The 23,287-nt window shown below is 41.2% G+C and overlaps 1 long non-coding RNA gene across 1 annotated transcript in view; it reads right to left on the reverse strand.

The window, feature by feature from the left end:
- LOC147028092 (uncharacterized) overlaps nucleotides 1–8,472 on the reverse strand; it is a 116,294-nt gene extending 107,822 nt beyond the window's left edge. The window contains exons 1-2 of the long non-coding RNA XR_015057418.1: nucleotides 8,406–8,472; nucleotides 2,593–2,668 (exon numbers count right to left, since the gene is read on the reverse strand). This is a non-coding gene — a long non-coding RNA (uncharacterized LOC147028092). The remainder of the gene's footprint in view (nucleotides 1–2,592; nucleotides 2,669–8,405) is intronic.
- Nucleotides 8,473–23,287: the final 14,815 nt, after the last annotated feature.

A 23,287-nucleotide genomic window follows, 5' to 3' on the forward strand; every position in this document is an offset into this window, starting at 1 on the left:
TTAATACATATCGATATTGTTTAGCAAATCCATACTACGGTTTATTGTACGACCACAAAACAACCCCTCATTAATAAATGGACTAACCCATGCACATGGCGGAATGGTGCGGTTTTTAAAATCAGAAATGTCAGAGTACCTGTCACAAGGATGAAAAACAACTACCCCCGCTGTTATGAAAAGCAGAAAATAGCTCAACAAAAGGCGAAAATGGTTGAAAACCAGAAATTATCTTCTTTGTTTTTGTCACACAAGCGGAAGAACCAGGAAAGGGTCCTTTGACAACTCTAAGGGTACATGTGTCGAGGTGTGTTCCATTACCAGGCAGCTAGTGGCTTAAGCACTCAAGCAAACACTCCAACGAAACAGTTGATAAGGAACGGCTGGCTTGGCAAGCAATAGCAAACTGATTGGTAATATGAACACATCTCTGGATCAGCTTTTTGTTAAGTTTGTGTTTACGGTTAATGGTGAGATTAGGGGGTTACAGTTATTTTAATCACCTAAAATAATTTGAAATTTATCGATGGGAGAGAGGGGATCACATTATTATCCTTTTTATTATTGCCAATTATTGTAATTTTATTGTTGTTCATGTCATTATTAATATTATTTTGCAATGATATTAATACTATTATTCTCCTATTATTATTATGATTGCTATTACTTTTGCCATTTGAAGCGCCTTGGAAAATTGCTATGAGAAGGTGGAACGACGCTCAAGCTGCTGTATTCACACCTTAACACGCCATTTTTTTTTCCTTCCGAGGGGGAAAAAGGCAATACAACGTCAGAATTCCTCCAAATTTTTTTTTTGCAGTCAAGTCTAAAGCAACATAGGCTGAGCGAGTGTGAAAATAACATGGAGTCCTCTTACTCGTGATACAATTGAGGGTTCTGAAGTGGGAGCGGTGCGACCCAGTACACATTTATGAAGATAATTTGCATCGCCACACCTTTGGCACTCCTGGTGAGGGGTGGCAGGCAATGAAGTAACTACAACCTTTGCCATATGACCTGTAGTCCACTTGGCAAGTTTAGTTGGTTGAGATTACAAAAGTAATGACCAAATACATTGACATCAGACAGACAGACCCTATATTGTGTATTTTAGTTTGATGACAGATTGACAGGGCTCACAAGGGCCCCACTGGGCTACACTGGGTGTTTTACATGGGGCCCCTAAATAACTTACACTGCCTCTGCCTGTGGTATATGTTTAACCTGAAACATTCATGCACTCCCACATATATACCGCAAATCATGAGAATTCTACAGCAAAGATTAATTGACAAGGGTAGTGACACATCAGAGCCATCTATTTTCATGAGATGTTGTGCGATCTTTAATGCTCACAACGCGAGTTTAGGCAAAAAACAGATGGCTTGACGTAGCGCCCCAGAACACTGGAGTTTGGTGAACTCAGTTTCAACAAAAACGATCGTGATTGGAGGATACGTGATCATGTGATGGCAAAGCGCCATCTTGTTTCCCATCTTCGCCGAGTGAAACACTAACTTGTATGCAACCTGTGTGGACTCTGTCATATTTACAGCTCTCCACATCGTTATAATCACTGTAACATTGTTGTATAAGTTGAATTAAAACAAGTAAGAAGTAAACAACGAGCTGATATTCTCGATCCCCTTTCTTTTTTGTGCTATGAGGAATAGATCTGTATCATTTGAAAACTAAATCTTGAACGGTTTTTTTTTTAATATCGTGTGCGCAAGCCAAGTTACCAAGATTGTTGCCACGACAACATAATTCGGTCAATGACAGCCGTGATCGAATCAGGTTGAGAATATGTCGTGAGAAATAGAAATCTGCAATATGAAAGCAAAATGTTTCAACAGTTTTGATAAATATCGCATACACAAAAGTACATGGACGGATGGTAGGTCGGTTGAACGGTCTGAGCTCATTTTAATATCCCGTCTCCCGACCTCGTCGGAGGGGTAGGGGCCAAAAACTCCAATGGTGATTGATCGCCGTGAGAGAAAGGAAATCTGCCACAGATTCAATTTCTCTCATGGCAAATAAATAAATTACCATTTAAAGCATTTACTTATTTGTTTTGACTTCTCTTGCCCACTATGCAGTCAGCTCATTTTGTGCTGAAATTAGCGATTACATTCAAAGTAGAATCAGGAGTTGTACCACGTGACATGGTATGCTATGATAATATGATCTGATAATGGACAAACTCTTATGTTACCAATGTAATCCAAGTCGTGATCCAAAGAGTAGCAGTGAGTTGGTGTCAAAGCCACCCAATGCTGGACTGTTTATACATTTATCGTTTTTAAAAGACTAGTCTAATAATTAATATTTTTAATAAAGCATTGCAGTGAAGTCTGATCCAAATAATTTTAAAGCATTATATGTATTTGTAATCAGTAAAAAATCGTGTGATAGATAAAAACATTGGAAAGGAAATAACTTGCACCAAAACTTTAACATTTTCACGCTCACGCTGACGCTGACGCTCATGCTCATGCCGGGGGTATCGCTATAGCTTTCTGTTCTTTGAACAGGCGAGCTAAAAATCACCTGCCTGTATATGCCAACAGACTCAGCAAAGGCACGAACCTGAATACACTACTTGTGAAGCAGGCAGATACTCTCACCTCTGACAAAGGATATCGTTCTTCGGACGAGTCATGATCTGAAAAACAAAATGTTGGAAAACCTCTTGAGTGTGCGACTTCACACAAATAATTACATACCTATGCCAACAAGCAACGGAAAACAGCTCAGAGTTTGCTCAACAAATCATCATCAAGGGACGAACTGGGAAGTGAAAGCATGGCCATGCGAGTCGTGGTGAAAAGGCTGAAATGAGAATTGTGTTGGTAGAATGGGAATCGGTAATGCCAACTCCTCTGCAGTGAAGTACAGGTACACCTGTTGATACGACTCGGACCAGATTATGTTTGCTCGCTTTTGCATATGTATCTTGTTTATTTTGTCAACTGATAATTTGATAGAGTTGTTCTTCTTGGTGTTGTTGTTGTTTTGTTACCTATGCCACCAAAAATGGACGGAGGTTATGTTCTCACCCCTGTCTGTCTGTCTGTCTGAGCATGATATCTCAAAAAGTTATCACCATATTCAGATGACATTTTGGTAGACAGGTTTGATGTGTGCCAAGGCAAATTTATTTGATTTTGATGAAGATCTGGATCCCGATACGAGAATTAAAAAAAATATATATATATATATATATATATATATATATATATATATATATATATATATATATATATATATGTTTGAAGTGATTCTTTGCCATTGAGAGATAGGGCCAAAAACAATATATAGCACAATATCTCAAAAATGTGTGGACGGATTCGGATGAAACTTGGTTGACAGGTTCGGTGTGTGGCAAGGACGAATTGATACGATTTTGGTGAAGATACGAATCCGGATCTGGATACGAGAATTATTTAATTTTAAAAGTCATTCTTCACCATTGAGAGACAGGGCCAAAAACGATATAGTACTGTATAGCATGATATTTCAAAAATGTATTGATTGGGCCCGATATGTTCTCGTGGATCAGGCATTACGTGTCGGAGGTATGCGCTCTACCGAGTGCCCTTTTAGTTCATTATTAAATCATATTTTCAGTTCCAGAGTAATCAACTTGATCTTATTTTCTTTTTACATGAGATGGCTTTTATTTGTTGAGGGTCTTGAGAATTTAAAGGTTCTAAACTCTGAAAGGTCTTCCGGGTCTAACTGGAGTCTTTAGGGTCTAAAGTGTTTTAAGGCATTAAAGTGTCTTAAAGGTCAAATGGGTATTGAGAGTCCAAATGGGTCTAATTGGGTCTTAAGGTTCTAGAGTTAAGGACCTAAGAGGTCTCGGGTGTGAAGGGTCTGAGGGTCGAAAGTCAAAGTTCTGTAATGGTCTAAGGGGTCTAAAATGTCCAGGGTCTGAGGGTCTAAAGTCAAAGAGGTCTGCAAAGGTCTAAACTCTCAGGGATCCAAAAGGTCGAAATGTCTCAAAGGTATATTCCAATAGTGTACGAAATTAACGCTGCACCCCACATGAACAGTTGGGTTACAACATGGCGCCTGTTGTTAATTTCGCCGAACTCCACTACAGTATTCTAGTGCAATGGCTCTACGTTCCCTGCCCGAAGGATAGCATGCTCCAAAATGCAGCACCCTTGCTTTCACTGCTTCAAGAATGGAGATTTTACACGTTGCTGCAAGCAAACTGTCCACATCCAAGATTAAGCAAATTGGGGGGGGGGGGGGGAAGAGTTAGAAGACAGATAAAATCAAGAGAGATTTTGAGAAATTGTCAAAATGCCCTCAAAACAACCCCACACTCTTTTCCTTTTCCCTTCCCAATACATTGCAAATGGACCCAGTTTATTTGAATGCACTTATTTCACACGCTCCCTGTATGCAGCTTGTGTCGTGATTGTATTGCTTCGTAATCGTTTAAATTCAAAAACATTCCTTTTTGGACTTATAAAAGCACTAATTAATCGTGTATCGAATGATAGACACGACCACTACTACTACTACTACTACCACTACCACTACTACGGCTGCAATTATTGCCGCATTATTGTGGAGTGGGCTGGGGAAAGGTTTTCGCCCAAGTCTTTCACGAACCTGCTGGTCAGACCTAACGTTCGACGGGAAGTGATTCGAGCAGTGATTTTGTAGGATTTTTTTTCAGTGTGCCGACGATAACTCGAATACTTTTGCGAAAGACACCGTGGGATCTTTCACACCTCCCCACTAATGCCAGCAGAAGGACACCTGACTTAACGTCTACCCAAGGGACGGCACACTTTGTAATGCAACGCTCGTACCTGCGAAGCACCAATTGGACAGTTTATAGTCAGCAGGTCGGGAATGAGACCCAGACTCAACAGGTCACAGGTAAATGTGCTACCTCTGCACCATCCTGTTTAGCACCTACACAATCACCCATGTACAGTACCTTCAAGTGAGTTGCACTTGACCTGCATCCACACATCGAAAGGAAAGAAAGCCCAGCACTCCTGTATGTGTTGTGAGTTTTCCTGTTTTATCATAATCGGTCAAGGTCTTTCTAATTGGGAACAGCTGTGATCGTCATGTTTCAGTATTACGGCCACGGGCCAACTCTCGGCTTTTCCATGCCACAGCAGGCAGGACAGTTGTTTAATGTGTTTCACAACCTTATGAATTCCCAAAACCAATGGGACGACACGACAGCAATTTGCAGTTGTGGCTTTTGTCTTATCTTTTGAGTTAAATCAACGGCCTCGGTATCAACACCAAGATTCAAAAAAAAAAAGTTCATTCACTCTTGTCTGCACCCACATTCGGAGGAGCTACCTTGACATAATGGTGAAAAGCAATGCCGCAAATGATATCCATAACCGTTGCACTTTCCTTAAGCTCATTTTCAAGTCACCTGTCTGTGAGTTTGGATATTTTGACAGTAATTTCCTTGTGTGAAAGAGAGCGTGACTGTTGGGATTTCAAGAACAGCCTCAATATATTGCAGTTGAACTTAACAAGTTTGCTAATGGCAGCATTAGCTACATTTTAATAAGTGTGGGATGTAAATTTTATACATGCCAAATTATGTCATGTCGGGATCAAACTGGAAGCAGCAATTTAATTGCGAAGCCACTAATGACCATATCGGCACAGGAATGCGGGCCGCTCCCTGATTAAGCAATTAGGTCAAATTGCTTGCTGCTGCTTGCTAGACAGCTGTTACCGTCAAGTAGCATCCGTTTCCCAGATGGAAACAACCAGAAGAAATGGGGGATTGAAAGTGAAGTTTAAAAAAAAAAAATCCATGCAGCAAGCTGGACGATGTGTTTGGTACCAGTTGCTCACTCAGCCTGTCCTTTCTTGACAAAGCCCACGAGGTAAGGCCATCTTACAATTCTGACAATGTCGATATGACAAGGATGTGCTTAACTTGTCATCGCCGATGTCACCTGAAACTTGCATAAAAGCCACAGCTGTTTGCTCTTTACCTACCAGGAGGCATTCCTGGAGAATAACAAGACATTGTTTTTGATTATTTTTATTTATTTATTTATTTATTTTTAATCATACATAAAGCATTGGCTTAAATGAATCATTTTTTTACAAGTTGGCAATTGAGCAATACCAAGGCCAGGATGATGTCAAGTGCTAAGCTACTTGCTTCATGTTGCAAGAATTGCAGATATCAATTCCATTTCCTTCGTAAATAGCTTCTGAAAGAGAATCCGTGAGCCTTTAGTCAGTGGAGAGGGAAAAATAAAATGATGATTTTTGAAAAGTAAGACTCAATATTTGTCGAGGAGGCCATCCTTTCGACACGTCTTTTTGACTAGTTTTGCTGAAAAAGTTTTTTTTTTGGTTTACTGCAATGCAGTTCCACCTTTTGTTCAAAATATTGCATTTATCATGCCAAGTAAAAATGTTATGTAACATTTTCATGCACAAATCTTACAATCCAAATGGGTACAGGCACCGCTTATTGGTTGGGGACACGATGGCCATTCCAGAGCTCGTGCATTCATGCCGTGCTGAAGGCAGTCGTATGAGGCAGTATGAGGCATTTGAATTCGAAGATTTTGGAAAATGAATTAGTCTTGGGAACATTACCTGGCACTATCGCATTGCCGATGAAAAATCAGGTTTACTCGTTAATGACCTTCAGGATGGAGCAATTGCATGCCCTGCCAGCCATATCTAGTGTACATGTGATGCCAGCCCACAGATTGTGGTTGATTATTTGTGCACTTCGACTCTGGGAAACTTGGGATTGGAGTTAAACGCTGTCAAAAACTCTCCTTAACCCGAATCAACCACAATTATATATATTTTTTTAAAAACGCCAAGCATGAATAAAAAAGATCAAAAAATTTTGGGAAGTTGGCCATGGATCAGTGCAATTAGATCATTAAAGTGTACTTGTATGAAATGGGAAATGACCCCATATCATCTGCTTATTAAGCATAGTGTTGGGTTAACAGCTAGGGTGGCTACCTTGAGGTCTTAGGGTATTGAGTCCAAGCCCCTGTCAGCCTGTTGGATTAACACCAGGTGGGTTTACTCAGCCTGTCATCCCTCTGAGGTTAGTAAAATGAGTACCAGTTTACTTTGCCCCAAGAAAACAATGCAGCCAAGCAGCAACACACTGCATATTAATTAATAAATTAATTCTGCTTATTTTTGGAAGATAAGAAATAAAAGGCCCACCAAAAACGAAATCCTTGCAATCGGAAAAGTGCTTTGTTGACAAAAGTGAACACAATAACCAAAAGAACAAAGCATTTAGACCCACCATCTCTCCACAATTTTTGATGAAACAAATTACTCTGTCTGGGTCTTAATACCAACTTGAATGGGTAACAACACCTGCCTTTAGCATTTGCAATCCGTACATACAGAATCGTCAGCTGGCAGTGCTATTCATTCAAAAATATATTGCTGTGGAAATGACACCTAGTGGGCAACATTGTTTCATATAGTTCAGTTATTTCCTTAATGAATGTCTTAGAGTGAGCATGAGGTAATTACCTCTGCCACCGAAGGTGGATAGAGGTTATGTTTTCACCCCTGTCTGTGTGTCTGTCTGTCTGTGAGCAGAATACCTCAAAAAGTTAGAGACGCATTTGGACGTAACTTGGTGGATATTTTAGTGTGTGCCAAGGACGAATTGATTAGATTTTGGTGAAGATCGGGATCTGCATACAACAATCAGCTTGGCTGCCGAGTAGCTATCATTTCTTGGAGCACGGCTGTGCCGCTTATGCTGTGCCCCTCTACCAGTACACGGATACTCATTTCGCCGACCTCGGAAGGATGACAGGCTGTCAACCCCACAGGCCCACATGGTGTTAATTCAGCGGCCAACGTGACTCAAACTCAAGACCCTAGGATGCCAAGCCAGCCACCCTACCCACTAAACAAACACCAGGCTTGGCAATTCACGTCACACACCCAGACAGTTCCATGTGTCTCAGGCTCGCTCGGCCTAATTAGATACAAGACGGTGGCACTAATTAGCATAATGCTTGCCTGATTCAGTGTCCCTAATCCACACGGTATTATAGCATTTGGACCAGTGATCCATAAGGGGGGTCTTCAAAATTGTGACTATTATGGTCACATTGAGGTGACTTTCTGGATTTGAACCAGGCAACTGGAATGGACCGGACGACGACAACAATATCAACATTGCATGTAATACACTGAAGCATGTGCAGCTGTCAATCTTGGTCTTACAGTACTTGGCACACACTTCATTCTCCAAACAAATAGGTAATCATCAGGTTCTAGTTAGACAAAATTTTTATACATCCATCGATTCCATTTATCACATTGGTACATGTCCTATTGTGTATCAACTTTACACACTGGGCAATACCAGGACATATTTTTACCTGATCTGACGTGATGCCAGCCACAGTCCTAGAGTTCCTTTGCTTTTCCTCCCCAAAGCTATAAAGCTGAAAAACAAAATAATGAGAATTCTGAAAATATTGTTGCATTGGAGGGGGAAATATTGTTGCATCACAAATCAAATATATAAAGCTCAATTAGTGTATATACACATGTATAATAATAAATGTCAGTGTGTGTCAGTCCGTCTCTTCCATAACTCCAAAAGCATGAAACCTTGCACCCCCAAACTTTGCATGCATCTTAAGGGAACTCCATATCTCTGGACATATCCAGATGATTATCTCCAGAGGTGTCCGGAAGGTGTATATCTCCATATGTGTCTTGGCGCCATTTATCTCTGGGGGGGATGTTTGTCTCCGGACGTGTTGGGGCACCATTTATCTCTAGGCGGTGTTTGTTTCTGGATGTGTCTGGGCGGTGTTTATCTCTGGGTGGTGTTCATTTCCGGGCAGTGTTTGGCTCTGGACATGTCTGGGCGGTGTTTGTCTCTGGACATGTCTGGGTGGTGTTTACGCCTGGGCAGTGTTTGTCTCCGGACATATCAGGGCAGTGTTTATCTCCAGGCGGTTTTTGTCTCCAGACTTGTCTGTGTGGTGTTTAGGTCTGGGCGGTGTTTATCTCCGGACGTCTCTGGGTGTTGTTTGTCTCCAGACAGTGTTTGTCTATGGGCGGAGTTTGTCTCCGGATGTGTCTGGACGGTTTATGTCTCCAGGTGTGTCCAGATGGTGTTTGGCTCAAGATGTGTCTGGGTACAAACTACTGTTACTTCCACCTTGAAGGATGACTTTAGACAATGTACTAACATGAAAATAACATCAAACATCTCGGCTGGAATGGACGAAACATTTGGCCTTGTAAAAAATCGCCTCTGTAAAGAGCAAGTGAACGAATAAATACAATAATGTATTTTCCCATCATTTGGTGTAATAATGGGGCATATCAGCAATTGGTAGTAGCCAGAAAAATTACCCCCATGCAGGAGTGACGGTCATCTCTGCGAGAAAATATATAGCCTCCTGAAGGTCGGGCAGTTTTTGCAAACTTTGAAGTCACGTGACGCGAAAACGAAAGCGAATATCGAAAATCCGGCATGACAAAATTTAGATATTGTCCCATAGATTTATATGCCACAATCAAATTCAAGATCGCTTGAGAAATGTAGGAGGAGATAGATTTTGAAAATCGTCATTTTCGCATTTTTTGCCAACTTTGAAGTCACGTGACACGAAAACGAAAGCGAATATCGAAAATCCGGACCGACCAAATTTAGATATTGTCCCATAGATTCATATGCCACAATAAAATTCAAGATTGCTTGAGAAATGTAGGAGATAGATTTTGAAAATCGTCATTTTCGCATGAAAATCGTCATTTTCGCATGAAAATCGTCATTTTCGCATGAAAATCGTCATTTTCGCATTTTTTGCCAACTTTGAAGTCACGTAACACGAAAACGAAAGCGAATATCGAAAATCCGGCCCGATCAAAATTTAGATATTGTCCCATAGATTCATATGCCGCAATCAAATTCAAGATCGCTTGAGAGATGGCGGAGGAGATAGAATTTGAAAATAGTCATTTTCGCAACTTCAAAGGCCTCGTGACCTTGACCTTGACCTTCGGTGACCTTGAAAGTCATACCATTGTGTACGTCTCATCAACCTCTATCAGGATCACTAATGACCAGATCTCCCGCTTCAACTTCATTGTGAACGGACGGACGGACGGATCGTCACCTCTCCTCTCAACACCAATATTATTAGGTCATGCTCGAAGAGATGACCTAAAAAGGAAATCTTGTATCATTGAACCCACAAAAATTTCATTTGTTAAAAACAAAATCGAGGCTCAATGAACAATGAGGTGACAAAGTGGAAAAGGCAACATACTGACATGGGACAGTGGGGAAACAATTGCACACAAGCAAGGGAAAGAATAAACAGAAAAAGAGGAGAGAGACAGAGAGCAGGAAAGATAGTAACCTGCAAGCAAGAGGCTGGGTGAGGTAGGTTTAATGATGTAAAACAAGAACACAGATAGGGATGGGGTGCACATTTTACATGATGACACATTGACACATGATGTTGGTGCACATTTTTATTGAAGCCCTGGGATGAAGAGTAAGATTTAACAGTCTCCAAAAGGCAGTTCCCCAAACTGGAGAAAAGAAGAAACGAAAGAAGATGGGAAGCAGGTAATTTGGGAGATTTCACTTCAAAATGAGAAACCATGTAAGAAATTGATTGATTGAACTTCATAAATATCACTTTTTCTTCGTGTCACCATTTTCAAAATGTTTATATAAAGGAATAGACAAACTTTCCTTCCACTCCAAAAACAGCCCCAGAAGTCATTCAAGACAGTGAAAAGTGTTAACTGCTCTGTGGTAATTCCCTCACAGCAGGAAGTATGCTATCTTCAGCTCTGGGCTAATGCCTAATCCTTCAATCTGCTAGCGACATCTATCTCTGAAGTTGTGAACTTGCAAGAGCATTTCCCACTGGACCTTATTCTCCACTGGGCCTTGTTACCCACAGACACCTTAGAAATAGCCACGATGAATTTTTTCCCCAAAAATACTTGAATAAGGGTGAAATGGAAGCACACAGAGATTTACCTAAATTGTTGAAGAACATTATATTTATCCTCATCTGGTGAGTAATGAGGAAGACATTTCACTCTCATGCAGTGAGTCAAACGAACAAACAGAAATTGTACAGTTTGGACTGGGAAGCATTGTCAATGCTGGGGAAGGTCAAATCTTGCCAGACATCTTATTCAATCAAAGCATCATCGGCCATGAAGGTGCTGACACAAGAAAAGCCTGAAAACCAACTAGAAACATCGTAGAAAAGCGGATTACTGTTGTTAGTTATCGTGTTCAACCTGTGGTTGCTGGTTTGTATCATATCTGGGACTGCAGCTGATATATTGCCCTCTATTACCAGCACGTTAGTACTCATTTCACCAACCTCAGAAGGATGACAGGCTGAGTCAACCCCACCTGGTGTTAATTCAACAGAAAAGCAGTTCAAACTCAAGACTCTGTCTTAAGCCAGCCACCTTAATCGTTATGCCAACACCAGGCTTACTACTGTTGTTTATATACCAGGAGTTTGTGACCACAACAATATAAACCGTGATTTTTAATAACCTTAAGTCTTAATATTGTGCCAAGTTGTACCGTCAATGCATGCGAGCATTTTTGAATCCTCTGGTGGAGCACCTGCAAAGTCGAACTCCAGATACCACAGTGACTATGATACAATGTAGACCACACACACACACAACCACACACACACACACACACACACACACACACACACACACACACACACACACACACACACACACACACACACACACACACACACACACACACGACCACACACACACACACACACACGACCACACACACACGACCACACACACACACGACCACACACACACACACACAGCAAATTTTTCAAGTTGGCCTGCATTTCATATACAGTATACTAGAAATCGAAACACCCTCTCCCTCCTGAAGCATTGGCAAGTTGTCTCCCATCTCAGGGGGAACGGGGGTTACCCTGGGCACTACCAGCACATATGCAAAGTTTGGTGGTGATTGGGCCATCCCTGTGTTTTTTTCGATGATTTTAAGATGTACGCACATGTGCACACATACATGCAGTTGCCTTATTTAATATGGTACAATTCTTTACCTCATTTAAAAACATTTTCATTTTTTATCAACTGTGGTTTCAGACGTTTGCTTTATAGATTCCTTCAAACTTTTGATGTCAAATAATTCAAAACATCAAAACTAAAATTTGATGATGGTATGAATACAGATAGTCCGTTTGTATAACCTAAAATACACAATATATATGAAAATACACAATTTGGTGTCTGACTGTTTTTGTGACCGTGATACATTTGGTTGTTACACATCCAATCTCAACCAAATTTGACAGAAGGATGAAAGGTCACACGATGGAGGTTATAGCGACTTAATTTGCTCCCCTCCCTAAGGGTGTGTTCTGCTGTGCGTGAAGTCCATGTTGAGGTGTATAATAGGTTATCATGGCTTTCATGTGGCACACCTTCTGGACATAAAAATTATTATAACCACGAACGATTCAGTCAATTCTGTCCAACATACAATTACATTTTTAAACGGTCGCTACTAAACTGAAAGAAGTTTGGAGAAAAACTTGATGTGACTAAGGCATTCTATACTTATTGCATCCTCCTCAGATGAACGGATTATATCTCGGCTCTGTCTCTCAGGAAGCAGTAATGACCTCTCACTGACAAAGTTGCTTACATGAGTCTTGACACATGAATGATGAATCCAATTGCCTGTAGATTTTTCGAGCTATGATCAGATTATGTCTGGACTGTATATGGATTCTTTATAACCTACTGTATCATAGAGCCTCATATGTGATTTCTCCTCGCCATGGTTTCAAGTGTGATATTACCACCGACACCCTTACGCCCTGACTGTGACTTTTATTCGATGAATAACCATATTCCAAAGGTTCGATCGTTACTATGTTGAGATTTTGCAGGGTGTGTTCCATAATTAATCAGCTTGCTATTGCTTGCCAAGCAGCTGTTCCTTATCAACCGTTTTGTTGGAGTCTGTGGTGTGCACGTACTGTACCATATGATCCCCTTCACACTCCTCTACCCCCTCCCCCTCCTCTACTCTACTCCTCCCACTCCTCCCAGTCACTCCTGGAAGGAGCAGGTGGTTCTAGTATATAAAGTTGTATTTTCTGTCTGTCTGTCTGTCTGTCCATCGAAAGATTCGGTCCCACCGTTAATCACCCCATCAAATTGCATTCCGTTGGAATCCTCTTGGCAAATGGAGATGCAAGAAAACATTTTCAAACCTCCAGGGTAAGAGGTTCAGGGTGGGGGAAAGACCCCAATTCTCCATGTAAATGTGTACCGTAGTGCACCACCCGGTGGTTGGCAGTATTACAAATCATCTTATCTATTTCACCAAGCTCACATTTCTGGCACTCAGCAACCACACTCGAAATATTGTCTATCCAGAGGCACTGCAGTCATCATTATTATTGTATAGCATTGCCAAATTGTGTCGTATTATTGACCGTTTTGCCTATTTTATTTTAAATATTGTATATACTGTATTAATTGTTACATTATTATTATTATTATTATAGTATTGCCTGTTAAATTATATGTGATTAATTATACATAGTACCTGGCACTCTTTTTCTAAACTCGAAATTCCTTCCGCACAAGGTGCGGGTATCTCTACTAGTATTACTGCACATATAACCAGAGAGTTGGTGTCAAAGACACCCAATGCTCGCCTGTTTATACATTTATCGTTTTTAAAAGACTAGTCTAATAATTAATATTTTTTTATAAAGCATTGCAGTGAAGTCTGATCCAAATAATTTTAAAGCAATATATGTATTTATATATTGTAATCAGTAACAAGAGCGCAAGTGAGCACAATATACGCCCGAACAAGAAGGGATATACAGAATTGTGCTATTACATGGAAAACAGCATCCTGGTTGCCATGACTACCACTTTAGATGACGAACCTATGTCGCGACACACCGTCTCCAGAGTCTGTACCTATGTACCAAATATGAAACGTGAAAGTTGAAAACTTTGGGAGTTAGAGTGCGGACAGGAACAGATGGAAAACAGCATCCTGGTTGCCATGGCAACCACTTCAGATGATGAAGGTATGTCACGACACACCGTCTCCACAGTCTGTACCTAGGTACCAAATATGAAACATGAAAGTTGAAAACTTTGGGAGTTAGAATGCGGACAGGAACGGATGGAAAACAGCATCCTGGTTGCCATGGCAACCACTTTAGATGACGAACGTATGTCACGACACACCGTCTCCACAGTCTGTACCTATGTACCAAATATGAAACGTGAAAGTTGAAAACTTTGGGAGTTAGAGTGCGGACAGGAACGGACGGACGGACGGACGGACAGACAGACAGACAGGTATCACATTATACACCCCGATATATATATATATATATATTTTGGGCGTATAAAAAAAGTGTGGTAGATAAAAACATTAGTAAGGAAAAAATAACTTGCACCAAAAGCTTCAACATTTTCACGCTCACGCTCACGCTGACGCTGACGCTCAGGCCGGGGGTATCGCTATAGCTCTCTGTTCTTCGAACAGGCGAGCTAAAAATATATAATCCCAAAACACATCTTCCTTTCCCATAACACCCATATTTGAAAAGAAGGAACTCCAATCTCAAAATTGTCCAATATTTGAACAGATAAAGCTGTGTTTAAGAAAAACTTGAAAACCTTGCAACTGTAAGTGAACCGTTTCACGAGCATTAAGAAAAATCAACCCTTATGGGATGCTTATTGGAAGCAGCAGTGTCAGCAGTATAGGAAGTAAAGCAAATTGTCAGTTCCGCCTGTGCTCATGGAGCGTGACAAGAGCTGTAGAAGATGGAGGAGGTAAAAAAGCGACCTCTTGCGAACCGTTCGTCAATTGAAGGCCACAAAACCGACATGGCAGGTCGGGGCCAGATGAGAATTTCCATGAGGAAGATCAGAGTTCAAATCGATGGCAGAGCAGTTGGAAAGGTTAAGTCAAGGTAGTGCTCTGTGGTCGTGACATTTATAATAACCAAAATCGGACAATGGTGATTTTAAAAATTGAAACTTTTCAATGAAATTGTTGATAACGTCAGGGAGAATTAATGGCTGTTTGAATGGATATATATATATATATATATATATATATATATATATATATATATATATATATATATATATATATATATATAAATATATAAATATATATATATATAAATATATATATATATAAATATATATATGAATATATATATAAATATATATAAATATATATATATATATAAATATATGTAAATATATATATAAATATATATAAATATATATATATATATATATATATATATAAATATATATATATAAATATATATAAATATATATATATATATATATATAAATATATATATATATATATATATATATATATATAAATATATATATATATATATATATATATATATATATATATATATATATATATATATATATATATATATATGATGTTTATTCTATGCTCGTCAGAGAAAAGCCTCAGTAGAGATCTACTACTAATTATAATTCAACAGCCAATTATTACCAACTTCTTGTGGAGTCTGATGAGGAATGTTTTCCATCCAAGTCTTTAATGAACTGGTAGGCCAAGCCTGACTGGAGCTTATTTGGGCAGGAATTGTAATTTGTTCAGGGTGTCAGCGATGGCTCACCTATCTACTCCGCCAAAGACACCATAGGGTCTTTGACGTTCACCAACTAATGTTAGCAGACGAAACATCCTGCTTAACTTATACACCCGGGGGGATGGTGAAACTTGTGATGGAACTCCCTGCCTGCAAAAGCACCAATGTGACAGTTTATAGTCACATCGGGAATCGAACCTTGGTTAGACTCACTCACCTCAAATGGCCTCACCTTGTACTCCACTCGAGACCAGGCAAAATGTCTCAACTTTATGTTTACCTCTAAGTCTCGTGTACCCAACACATTCCGCCCTATTCCCACCTTACTCCCTTATACACACTGCTTTCTTGACTAACACCCAAGAAGGTAGAGAATGCTTTCTAGCAAGAACCAGCTTCCAAAACCCAGAGTCACTGCCCATCTCCATTCTTTTGCTTCTCTTTACTCTGCTGTGTGGAACCATGCATAACAACCTAATGGATGGTGAATTCCACTCTTCCCTTCAGGATTTCAAGCAGGTGGTCTACTAACTTCTCATGGGTCGACAGGATGGTTGAGAGAGGTACACAAACTCGCCTTTAAGCTGTTGAGCATGGGTTTGAATCCCGACCAGCTATAAGCTGTCATCCTCGTGTTCTACAGGCAAGGTGATTCATCAGTGTTTGTGCTGTCCCTTGGATGGATTTTAAACGGAACTCCTGTCTGCCAGCATTTGTTGGTGCATGTTAAAGATCCCAGGGTGTCCATCACAAAGATTAGGTGAGCTATTGCTGGGAACATGGTCAAATTACAAATGCCTACCCGAACCAGCAGAGAGGATTGCATCAGCGGCACAGCAGCACACTCAGCCATTGATGCTACCCTGCTATATGTGTGTTTGTGCTTCAAACAAATGAAAAAGAAGACTTCCATGTCATATCTTTCCCTATCTCAACCAATGATAATTTTTTACACCCATTAACCATGCATAACCCAACCGTCTTACTTCCTGCGTGCTATGTTGTCAATAAATTATTGGGTGGTCGCTAGAGTACCCTTATTGTCGGGTTTTCCGTGTGTGTGTGTGTGTGTGTGTGTGTGTGTGTGTGTGTCTGTGTGTGTGTCTATGTGTGTGTCTGTGTGTGTGTCTGTGTGTGTGTGTGTGTCTATGTGTGTGTGTGTCTATGTGTGTGTCTGTGTGTGTGTCTGTGTGTGTCTATGTGTGTGTCTGTGTGTGTGTCTGTGTGTGTGTCTGTGTGTGTGTCTGTGTGTGTGTCTGTGTGTGTGTGTGTGTGTCTGTGTCTGTGTGTCTGTGTGTCTGCAACGCGAGGCTCCACAGCACAAACCAGCAAACCGATTTCGATGAAACTTGGCGACAGGTGCCATATGAGCTGGGAGTGTGCGCGTTTGAGTTTCGTTGCTATGCAGCGGCCGAAAAACCGCGTTTTAAGAACCCAAATGGTATTCAATACTTGTCCTACAGTTTTGAATGTGGGGAAACGAGACTTCAGAATTAAACACTTCGAGATATTTAGAAAATTTTAGCCAATTTTAGAAATCGAGCCGATTTTTGATTTCGGTTATATTTTTCAAATGGTAGTCCTTCAAAAATATGGTGTCTATTTACCGTCATTTTTTTTGTTTGTTTGTTTGTATGTAATGGACAGCTGTGGAGGCCAGAGGAGTCAACCGATTTTGATGAAACTTGACAGGTCGGTTCATACCAGGATGTAGTTCTTTGCTTTTGAGCAACGTTGCTGTGGACACCACCGTTGCCTAGCAACGGCACTTTGAAATTTTAGAAAAATCCCCAAAAAATTATTTTGGGGAAAATTAAAAATGGGCTTCCAGGCTTTTATGCGCACTATGATCAACCTCTTTGTCAAAAATTTTCAGCCTGATCCGTCAAAAACTGTATGACTAGTATGCAATTATGTCGCGACCACCCATGTCGCCTACCGGCTTATGGCTTATATCTCTTCTCTCTTCTCTTCTCTTCTCTTCTCTTCTCTTCTCTTCTCTTCTCTTCTCTTCTCTTCTCTTCTCTTCTCTTCTCTTCTCTTCTCTTCTCTTCTCTTCTCTTCTCTTCTCTTCTCTTCTCTTCTCTTCTCTTCTCTTCTCTTCTCTTCTCTTCTCTTCTCTTCTCTTCTCTTCTCTTCTCTTCTCTTCTCTTCTCTTCTCTTCTCTTCTTCTCTCTTCTCTTCTCTTCTTTTCTCTTCTATTCTCTTCTCTTCTCTTCTCTTCTCTTCTCTTCTTTCTCTCCCTCTCTCTCTCTCTCTCTCTCTCTCTCTCTCTCTCTCTCTCTCTCTCTCTCTCTCTCTCTCTCTCTCTCTCTCTCTCTCTCTCTCTCTCACCTTCTCCCCACCCTCTCTCCCTCTTTCCATATTCCCTCACTTTTTCTGTCCAATTGTGCAACACTGCCCCCACCGTCAGTTCGTTGCCATTTTAGTCTGCCACCTCCTTCTTCCATGTGCCTCGATGTTGTAAAAAAAAAAAAATTCAGCTTCAGGAATCATCCAGCAATAAGCACAAATCACAATGACTTGTTCTATTGCATCAGAGTTTACTTACCTTTTGTTCAAATAGCATTTGTATCCAATAGTGACAATGCAGCAGGTTTTTTTTTTATTTATTTTTTTCAAATTTAATCAATAAAACTTGCTATAAATCTTATATAAAGCTCCTTGGCCACTGAACAGCCACGAAGCCCTGCCCTTCTGACCAGATGCATTTGATGAAGCTGACTAAGCAAAATTTCAAAAGCAAGTTAAAAATGTAACACCAGACAGCTTGCAGATCCAAGTCAATGCAGTCAATTTCTCTTAGCGCACCGATGATACAATGACAGGCTACTTTTCACTTTGAACGTGAAAAGTGGTGCTGTCGTCCCATCCTTTCCACATTTGTCTGTGGTGAAAGCCACCGGTCCCCTTCAATCTCTATCCAGCTGTGAAGGCCCTGTGTCTCCTCCAATCTACATCCACCTATCTAACAATGCACAAGAATTTCATCATTATCTCCATATGGAATAATTTAAGGATGTTTTCTGAAGAATCCTCAAGATAGATTTGTGGCTTTCTGCAATGCTTTTGTTTCAGCTTGGTGCCAAGATTATCTGCTGTTTCTTTCTATTTCGCCCGGTTTTCTCCCCAAGACGAGACGTGAATAATGACACAGAGAGTGGAAATCACAGGAACTTACCACGACGGGTCACACTGTGAGCTTTTTTTGTAATCCTTCCTTACTGTGTGATTGAAAATGTTGGGCAGAAGGAGTTATGCAATGAGACTGGGCATTAACACTAGTTCACAACATATCTATTGTTGCACTTATTTTGAGCTAGGTACATCTCAACAGATTCTCGCAAGTATTCCTCGCAGTACGAGGGTGAAATATTACAAGTTTGTGCATTGATTGAACTGTCCAATTAAAACCTTTCTTGTCAAAACTTGAGGTTCTTTGATGCAACTTTAAGGTTGAAAGCATCAGCATCAAATATCACCCTAGTCATATATTGGCAAATTTAGGATTGTTACCACTGCCACCAAAGATGGAAGGAGGTTATGTTTTCACCCCCTTTCTGTCTGTTTGTCTGCAGGATATCTCAAAAACTGGTGCACGAATCCATATGAAATTTTGTGGACAGGTTGGGTGTGTGACAAGAACGAACTGATTCGATTTTGGTGAAGTTCTGAATCCGGATCCGGCGACTAAAATTTTTAAGTGATTCTTCACCATTTAGAGATAGGGCTAAACTGATATATAACACGATATCTCAAAATGTATTGGGCCCGATATGTTCTCGCGGATCAGGCATTATGTGTTGGAGGTACGCGCTCTCCCGAGTGCCTTTACAGTTGTTAATATATTGGTCTGTCTTCATACCAAATAAATGATGTCTTTTCCGATCACAAATAAGCCAAGTTGGACAACATATGTTTTAAACCACCATTGCCAGACATTGTTGGAAGAGGGAAGTTTTTTGAGTCGTCTCAAAATGGTCAAAAATGACTTTTGACAATAGTTTCTATACCTTAATGCTATGGCAGATTTAACAGACCACATTCTTACAGGTAATAGTAAGGTTGGGCATACAACCATAATTTTTTTGAAAGGAGTGTTTTTTATGGCCAAATTTCACGCTGATCACGAATCCGTTGAACTTTTTGACATAGGATGATGTCTTTAGGTTGGTAAAATGCAAAAATTCAAAATGGCCACGAAATTTACCCACTTTTCAGGTAAAATTTGAAAATTATGGCTTACTCGGGCATGTAATAGGGTAAATTTAGCTATTTGAGAATTTTAACTCCACTTTTGTGAGTCCATGCTTTTTATACTTAAAGCATATTACAAGAGTATTTCTTGAGATATACTGAAAAAATGCTAACTTAAAGTAAAGAAATCTCTCCATCATGTACAAACAACTTCAGTAGTAAAATACTAATGTTAGGTGTTCAAAAGAAATGCCACATACAAATTTTATTTGTTCTGTTCCATCACAATCATTCAGGTGACTGAAACGTAGACAAAAGATGTGCCTTTAAAAGTGTCATACCATGCACTAGAAGTTGGAATAAGTGTGATTTCCCTTCTGCCAGGCCTGTGTCAGCCATCGGGAAAGTGATAGGCAATGTGATCTAGGCTAAACAGATTCAGCAAGAAGGAGTTTGCTGCTCCCCTAGCCTTCTCCTGCTGGCAGCCCTCTCCTGAGCTGTCTGTTCTGGGTCAGGATTCCTGCCCTTCGCTTGTTCAGCTCCACTTCAACTCCCTTTTGCCTCCCAAGTCAATCCATCTGCCTTTCGGTCTGTCTCCTATCATCTTAGCATTCACATTTCTTCACGCAGCTTCTCTCATTCTTCTGTCCAAAACACACTCTACGCACTTGAGCTGACTTCATGGGCAGCCACCCCCACCGTGTTCATGCAGGCCCAGAACGAAGACTTGCATTATGCCAGAGAAGCCAAGGCAGAATCTTACGAGCTCGGATTTATTGCATTTTGATATAACATTTCGGACAGGCTTTAAACTACAAAATATCAGGTTTCTAACGGATTCAAGTGGAATAATGGGGTAAATGTACATTTGAAACAGGTGGAACGATGACTGGAACTTTTCAAGGCAGTGTGGAAAAGCTGAAGGCACTTTGGAATGATTTCCCCCCAACCTCCCCCTCCCCCACCACCCCCTCCTCCCCATTTCATATGGAAATGAATTGTCATCAGGGAAGATGGATACCAATAAGTTGTTTAGCTTTGTTGATAGCTCCTCTGCCTTGCAGGAACAGTGAATGGCTCAGAGTATAAGCTTCATATCCCGCAGGATGCCACGGAGTGCAGGGTGGGGACTCGACATTTGCTTCTTATCCTGTCATTCTTTCTCTGGCTTCTGACAGCGAACAGATCCCACATCTCACATATGAAAAATGACCTCCCTTTGTGTCTACGAGTCAAATATTCATACTTCTAAAGAGTAAAATACAAATTCCGTTTTGCAGATATTAATGTGAAAATTGCAACCAACGCACTTCATGCCACAGTTTATAACTGCCATTTTCGGGACTACTCATTGCACTCAAAGATGAACTTAAGATCAACTGTCCATTTCGACCATACATGTAGTATATCAGGAGCTTTTAAGGGTTTTTATCCAAATAACGAAAACACAAGCATGCAAGTTCTGCTCCAATACCACATCTCAGAGGCCAGAGGCAGCATAAATGAAGCGGTGCTTGGGTAAGAAAAAAAGGCTTTACTTCAACATGCAGTGGAATGGAGAGCAGTTGCTCTCTCCGGTGACCCCAAGCCAACAGGCGGCCGGGCACTCGGCTGATGTATTGCTGGCTAAGGCGCTCGGTCTATCTCCCTTGATGTACAAGTCCCCGTGTTGGTGAGAGGCCATTGCGATGGCCTGCTGGGAGACTGGTGTGGCCTCAATTGCATGGGCCTGCAGGTCAAATGCTCTTCCAAATCGCCTCCCTGTGTTGGCAGCACTATTCGTGGTGGCAAATTGGTGACCCAGAGCTCTATGGCTTGTCACGAGAATACCTCTCCCAGACACCAGAGGCTGGAGCTGTTTCTTGCAGCCAAAGCAACATCTTACTGAAGTACACCTTAAGATTTGTGAAATAACAATGTTGATTTAAAGGACAATCGGTGCATCTTTGCCCTATCTGTTAAGGCAGTTTCTCAATGCTCTTCGGTGAGCTTTGTAACCCGATAAAGAAAATTCTTTCTTGTTACTTTCATCTCATTGCTCGCAATTTTATCCAAAAAGAACTGAAGTGAAAATTTGAAACAATCTCGTATTTTAGTGTCAGCCCACCTCCTCCCACCACCACCACCTCCTTCTCTTACCACTCCTTCCCCATTTTCATATTTCGTACTTGCCAATAGATAGCTATGGAAAGAAAAATCACAGTGCTTTGGAAGCAATATTTCTAACGAAACATCATTAAGTATACCTTCATGGTGGTTAATCGAGAAGGTCGCAAGTTACTCAGATACCGGTCAAATTATTATCTACTCGCAAATACAATCGGACGCTTTGTTGATGGGAATATTAAGGGAGGAAGAAAGAGAGAGAGGAGGGAGAGGAGGGATAGAGGAGGGATGGTAGGGATAGAGGAGCGAGAGAGGAGGGAAAGGAAGGAGAGAGGATGGAGGGGAGGGGAGAGACAGAGGAGAGAGAGAGAGAGAGAGAGAGAGAGAGAGAGAGAGAGAGAGAGAGAGAGAGAGAGAGAGAGAGAGAGAGAGAGAGAGAGAGAGAGAGAGAGAGAGAGAGAGTGTGTGGGAGGGGGGAGTGGGGGAAGGGGAAAGGAGAAAGGGAAGGGAAGAAGGAGAGAGGAGGGAAAGAGGAGGGGTGGGGGAGAGTGAGGAAGAGGGGGTGGGGAGAGCGATGCCTTATCAAATGTCACTCAACACTCCCAGGAGAGGGTGGGGGGTTAGGAGCGAGGAGGATGGGGAAGAGAGAAAGGAGAACGTGGGGGGTGGTGGGGGAGGGGTTTGGTAGCAGGTAATTTCGAAGGGAGGGGTTCTCGACTTGCATTTGGATGTGGGATTTGTGCAGAATTGGGGGGTGGGGGGTAGTACAGGATTGAACAAAATGGAGTACAGGATTGAAAATAAAAAAGCACGTTAATACAGCATGCGGAGACCACAGGGAGATGTCCATGGGGGTGGAGAGGGGAGGGGGTAAGCATGAGGGGAGGTGGATGGAGGGCAACATGATGGGAAGGGAAGGCAACGTGAGGGGAAGAGAAGGAGGTGTGAGGGGAGGGGATGGGAAGACAGCACAAGGTGAGGGGAAAGCAGTATGAGGGGAGGGGAAGGGAGGCAGCATGAGGGGAGCGGATGTGAAGTGTGATAAAATGTACCCAAACAACAACATTTTCTTTGTAACCGCGAGGTTATGTATAAAACTGGGCGGAAGCATTTAAAACCAATGCTATCTACCTGGCAAAGGCCTGCCTGCATGTATGTATGCATGCATACCTGCTCGCACATGCAGCAACCTTTGCACCCCTCCAGTCGGCTCACTCTGAATCTGATTCAGACATGCCACACGATGGGGCAGCACTTTT

Source organism: Eptatretus burgeri, chromosome 4 (assembly GCF_056783735.1).
Source record: "Eptatretus burgeri isolate ZD-2024b chromosome 4, Ebu_testis_v1, whole genome shotgun sequence".
NCBI lineage: Eukaryota > Metazoa > Chordata > Myxini > Myxiniformes > Myxinidae > Eptatretus > Eptatretus burgeri.